The sequence below is a fragment of the Mytilus edulis genome, chromosome 3 (assembly GCF_963676685.1).
Source record: "Mytilus edulis chromosome 3, xbMytEdul2.2, whole genome shotgun sequence".
NCBI classification, from domain to species: Eukaryota; Metazoa; Mollusca; class Bivalvia; order Mytilida; family Mytilidae; genus Mytilus; species Mytilus edulis.
The window spans coordinates 28699608-28706236 of NC_092346.1; the positions used below are offsets into that span (position 1 = coordinate 28699608).

At 33.4% G+C, this 6629-nt stretch overlaps 1 protein-coding gene across 1 annotated transcript in view; it reads left to right on the forward strand.

Moving 5' to 3' along the window:
- The first annotated feature begins 2610 nt into the window (after positions 1-2610).
- The window catches only part of LOC139516177 (steroid hormone receptor ERR2-like), a 52859-nt gene continuing 48840 nt past the window's right edge, over positions 2611-6629 (forward strand). The window contains exon 1 of the mRNA XM_071306084.1: positions 2611-3039. The gene's annotated coding sequence lies outside the window, so the exon portion shown is untranslated. The remainder of the gene's footprint in view (positions 3040-6629) is intronic.

Below are 6629 nucleotides of genomic sequence, written 5' to 3' on the forward strand. Positions count from 1 at the left end.
TTCCAGTAGCTCCTGCATGCGGATCCATCTGATGAGTTAATTAAGCCTTTTTCAACTGATTCTTGTATACTGTTACATCATGCACTGTCTCAGAATAAGGGGTTGGTGCCTTCAAACAAGTTAAACCCCGTCGCATTCTATCATGATGATGTGCATGGCCCAAGTCACGGGAGCCTGTAATTCAGTTGTTGTCGTTTGTTGTGTAACATATGTATTTTGCGTTCTTTTTATTACATAGATTAGGTCGTTAGTTTCTCATCTGAATTGTTTTACATTTTTTCCTGGGACCATTTATATCTGACTATTCGGTATGGGCTTTGCTTATTGTTGAAGGCCGTACAGTGACCTATAGTTACTATTGTTAATATATTTGTGTCATTTGGTCATTTGTGGATAGTTGCCTCATTGGCAATCATACCACATTTTTATATATAATTAATAGCAATCAATATATGTATGGAAAATATATAAAAAAAAAAAAAAAAAAAAAAAAAAAAAAAAGAGGAAAGCAGTATTTCTTCTAAAGATATAATAATAGTTATGCCGCTATTTTGAGGGGAGGTATGTATATATAGTCTAGCTTAAGAAAGAATACAAAAAAACACAAAGAATATTTTTTTTTATAATTTTTCATATATATATAAGTATTATTTATTGGGTATTTATTAACAATACCCTTTGTTTGGCTTTTATACTAATACATATCTTATATTATGGAGTATACAACTCCCACTTGAAACAATATTCAACTTGAGCTTGTGTTTTCTATCATGATTTCCTTGTTTGAGGTTTTCTGCTTACAAGAATATTTTGTTAAACAAAAGAAGACTTCCACAGAGCAAAGTAATTCCTCTTCGGAAGTTTTATGATAAAAGAGAGGGGTTGGGGTTGGCGTCGGAGGGGTCCTGATCCCGAAATCCCGGGCTTAAAAACATAAGATCCCGAGGTCCCGAATTTAAAGAAATTAAAATCCCGACATCCCGAAATTCGAAAAAAGCATTCCCGGATCCCGAGCTTAGCACCCGATCCCGGAGTCTCGATAAAGGTCCGACCCCCACTCTTTTATAGACACCACCATTGACAGTTTTAGAATACATTTATTTGTGTAGCAGATGCCCACGGATATAGTTCACTTGGTTATTGTCGTAAACACATGCAATCCCGTCAGTGGCGGATCCAGGGGAGGGTTCTGGGGTTGGAACCACACTTTCAGTTTGGGATGATCAATGCATTGATTTGCATATATAGTAGGAACCCCCCTTTCTTTTGGGTTAGGAACCCCCTTATAAAAATGGCTGGATCCATCTCTGTCTGTCCCTTTTCCTTGAAAATGACAACAACAAACGATGTTTTAAATAACTGCGCTTGTGGAAAATAATAATATATAGGGGATCCAGTCGTTATTTTAAAATATTGTTTGGATAAGACCAAGAATGAACACATAAATTTATACTTTTACGGAATATTCAATTTAAAAATAAAATCACAAAAATATATGAAAAAGGGGACCCATTTACCAAATGCCTGTGGCTTTAAACTCGATTTGTATGTTCTGAGAAAGGATTTGTAATTTGAATGTCGATAAACTACTATATATAGTGCCATTACAATTTGGTTGATTATATAGGAAATCACTGAAGCATGAATGGAGGCGCCCCCTTTTTTATAGCGTAGTCAGCGGGCCCCACTGATTTGTCTACTGAATAGAAAAAGTTCTGGATCCGCCACTGGACTAAATGAGTTTGAATGTCCTACTGTGGTATCTTTCGACTCTTAGGCTTTTTTTTGGTAGTGATTTCAAGTTTGTTATTTTGTTAGTTTTATTGATATTACGTAAGACTTTGTGTCTTTTTGAGAAACTTTTAAACGAATTTTGTTATTTATATGTGTTAAGCGGGATGTGCACTGGTAGCCTCTTCTTAACTTGAAGGACCCCACTGGAAATAACTTTCGTGGGTCGTCCGAGTCGAGAAGGTAGTCTTGAATTGAGGTATTTAATATTAGACTCATGGGTAAATCTAGTCCATTTACCAAAATTAGTCTAGTAAAATAAAAATTTCCAGTTTTATCTTTTAAATTTATTGAAAATTTTAGTGTTCATATAACTGTAAATCATTTGAGTGTAGATCAGTGTAAATATAAAAATCCTTTTTCATGTCTATTGACCCCCCCCCCCCCCCCCCCCCCCCCCCCTTTTCCCCCTTTATTGCCATATTTTGTATTTCATTTTATTGTGTTTGTCAATTTCATGTTTTTAAATTTGAATAATATAGGTAGTCCGTGATAACCATAAATTGTTTCAAAATCTTGGGCTTATTAGATCCTCTATTAGTTTGAAGATCTTTGAAGATTTCAGAGTTTGGCTTTTCCAGGCCGCACTCAGTTGTCGAGAGATTTGGCAGACCTTTCAGCACCGGAAGAAACAGGCTCTTTATTTTGACACTGCAGCCATTTCACAAAGTAACATCCATCATCAACTGCTATGACATTATTTTGTAATTTTTTTTTAGCGAAACGTATTTTCCCGCTTTTCTTTAATATTGTCAAAAACAGCACACGTGCAATGATCGAGTGCAGGCCTAGGTGCAGGCCACGAACACAACGCGTGTTAAACACATGTTACACAAATCTAGTGGGCAAATTAAATTTGAAGATATTCGTGAATTTTGATACAACTAGATTTTTTTACATTGAATTCATTATTAACAATTTCAAAATTTGCAGAACACGTGCACATTTCACTGTTAAGTTAAAACCGGAAGTGAATTAAGGCATGCGTGGATACCTTTCAACTATCAAGTCAATAATCAACGTGGTTCGTCTGAACGCATGCTGCAAGTGGAGAGTAACTGTGCAAATTTATGAATGAAAAGGTATATTAATTCATTTCCTTTTTGTATTATATTGTTATTTTAAGAGGATTTTACACTTTTTGTTGATACCACTGGTGTGCGGAATGAGATTCATTAGAAAAGCAAGTAAATTTTAAAAAAGCCGGTGACTTCTGTCAACAATGGAAAAAATATGAAACCAACATAAGTAAGTGAAGAATGTTGTCAGAAATCTGACCTTAAACATTATTATTGAATAGTAAACACGTTCCGTCAATTCTTTGAATTGTTTTATACAAAAAATGTGTTTTATTTGTCGCGTTAACCTGGTTCAGTACTACGTCAATTTGAGAGCTTGTACGTTTCCGGAGAAGTGTCAAGGCCGTAATTATAAATATTTAATAACTGGAGGTGTGTTTCACTTTGACCAATGATTATAGAAAGACAGTGATATTTCGAAATACCTTGTACCATAAATAAAGCGTAAAAGTACAGTTATCTTTAAAGAACAAAAATGTAGGTTATTATAATTTCTGATGAAATACTCTTTTATTTAGTTTGTTGCATTGTCATGATTCATTGATTGTCTTGCTTTGAATTTATATAATTTGTTTTCTGTTCTCTGCACACCACAAAGTTATACTATTATAGTAGTACTATTTATGTACATGAACTTATATGAGCCTCAACTGGGTCAAACCAAATTTTGGTTTGCTTGGACTTAGAAGAATGTGTCTTGTCGGGTGATATGTTATCATGTCCACTGTTGTCATTGATCATGAGCTGTACGGATGAAACAATTATCACAACATGCAGTTTGTATTCTTATAAGAAAGGAGATGTGGTATGATTACCAATGCGAAATCTCCACAAGAGACCAAATGACACAGGAATTAACAGCTATAGGTCACCATACATATACCCCTTCAACATTGAGCAAAACCCATACCACATAGTCAAGCTATAAAAGGCCCTGAAATCACAAATGCAAAACAGTTAAAACTAGAAAACTAATAACCTAATTAATGTACCTAAAAATAAATGAAAAACAAATATGTAAAATAGCAACAAACAACAACTACCACTGAATTGATTAGATTAATCATATATCAAAGTCTTACATGTAAATTGTATTTTGGAAATATTTGAACAAAAGTGGGGCGAAAGAATCCAGAGGAACATTGGAACTCATAAATGGAAAAATAAACTGATAATAATGCCATGGCTAAAAAGAAAAGACGAGCAGAAAAATAATAATACACAAGCAAACATAGAAACTAAAGACTAAACAACACGAACCCCACCAAAAACTGAGGGATATCTCAGGTGCTCCAGAAGGGAAAGCAGATCCTGCTCCACATGTGACCTGTCGTGTTGCTCATATTACAAACCATGTACAGTAAATAGACTTATTCGGTAGGGCATTCTTGAAAAGAAATGGGATTGTAGTTACAACATAAGAACATACATTTGTGCATGTATCCAATATCATTTATGAAATGGATATTCCATAACGGTCAACCAATTGGTGGTGGCGTCCAAAAAATTTACGAAGGAATGATAAATTACATGTACATTGTTTTCTTCAGTTTTATGGATAACTTCCCTTGGTCACAATATGACTAAATAGTTACATGTATATGGAGACTACCGTGTGAAATTCAGGGTAGTGCACACAGGATTTTTTTCTGATTCAGATAATTTATTTTTCATCTTGTAAATGGATTTATAGATTTTTAATTATCAGAATTTTAATGAATGATAATTGAAAAATTTTGTTATTAAAAGAGGATTTTGATAAGTCATTTAATCAGAACTGAAGGATGACAGTCACACTCAAAATGCTTTATTTTCTGTCATTTTAAGGGTTGCTAGCATACTACATGTCCATGCTGAAATGCAATTACTCAAGTCTTAGTGACCCTATTCAAAGTGTCCCATATGATCACAACCATGCATTTACTAATTTGTTAAACTATCTTAAGCGTGTTCAAAAATATTACAATGATATATCCAGTGACAATTAAATAACGGTGCAACGATATAATCTACAATAGCCTATAGTTGATTTAGTATTGAGACATATTGTATCTACGATAATGACTATTGGGGTATTTAAATGGACCTGTGACATATTTTAACTAAGACAATTTGTATTTAAACAAAGGTTGACTGTTTGTATGACAGCTTCTTGTTTTAATATACGATGATTTTTTTATTGGATGAGCAACCATCATGACCATGGAAGAGATGGGAAATATGATTGTGGTTAGAAAGACACATGGGTCGAGCATGCGATTTTATATATTGTAGTACATATGTAATTATATAAGGCCAAATTTAATAAAATTACTGGTAGAGTTATATTCAAAAATGTAGGGCATAGTTTCCCCTGAAATTATTCCACATCAGTTTTTATTTTATTAAAATGTCTCGGAACCTTATCCTAACTGCACTATATCCAACCTGCATTATACAGTAATTTTAATGCATGTATTTAGTAATAAGGAGTAGATCACATATTTCCCTGAAATTATTCCACATCAGGGTTTTTTTTCAAAATGTCTTTGAATTTTTAATTGAACTAGTCTAAAATTCCCCCACACACTCTGTTTGGGTCACATTTTATTTAAAAACCATAGTATACAATAAATCTCAGAACTTTGAATATTACTTGTTATGGTGTTAACCCGTATCTACACTAGTTCAAATAGTTCAAAATAGTTAGTATTATGGACATTAATGTTATCACCTGACCATACATGTAGTACTGACCACTAATAAAACTGAATAACATTTCATAGCCATAGGGTCAATAAGGCTTGTTTTGACGATGTTGATATAGATTTAGGACACGAATGACATCAGTCCATATCCAGTTGCAGAAGGAGACCATTAAATTTTTTAGATCGTCAGATGAAGGCACTTTTTTAAATGACCTCATACAAACTTTTAGTCTTTGTGCACTAAGTTGTGTTCCACTTTTGGGACTAATAGAACATCAATTTCAGTCTGGCCTGATTTTTATTGTCCTACATGATTCCATTTCATGGTCTAATTTGCATGGGTTTTATGTACTGAAAGAAACAGTTGATCTTATAATTAACGGATGTATGTTTTTCACTCTCTGGACCACTCTTGTTGAAAGTCGTAGGTTTACCACCATTGTCACTGGAAACTAGCAGTATCAGCTGTTGATAGAGGGTAAATAAGATTTTTAGAAAGGTTTTAATCTCGGACCCCTTTTCCTAATGAATTCATGATATTTTTTCTTATGATAATCTGGTAAAATTTAAGATAAAACCTTGGCGTGATTGTGGAGTACATTTACAGAGTACATTGACCTAGTCCTACATGTATTGACATAACTGATTATCAACCGAAATGTATTTGCATTTTGTATGGACTTTGGCCACTGAATGTTGTAGGAAAAGTTTATTTTAAGTTGTCATTGGGTCATTAGGTAAAACTTAAGGATTTGTAGGTCCAATTGATATAAAATTAATTTGGAGGAAATTTGTCTTGAAATTTTTAGCTAAAGTCTAAAATTGAGAATGGAAATGGGGAATGCTGCCTATTCTGAGATATAAAAATGAGACCACAATGTACTGGTAAGGCTTGCAATTTGATCTCTTCAGAAAGAAACATGTTGACAGATTTTCACAAAATTTGTACAGTTATGATTAGCAATAAGGATATATATAGGATCTACAAAATTTAAAGGTCTTATTCAAAATGTATGCTCAAGTAGAAAATTAAAATGAATATAGGGTTTAATTTAGACAAAACTTTTGTTTG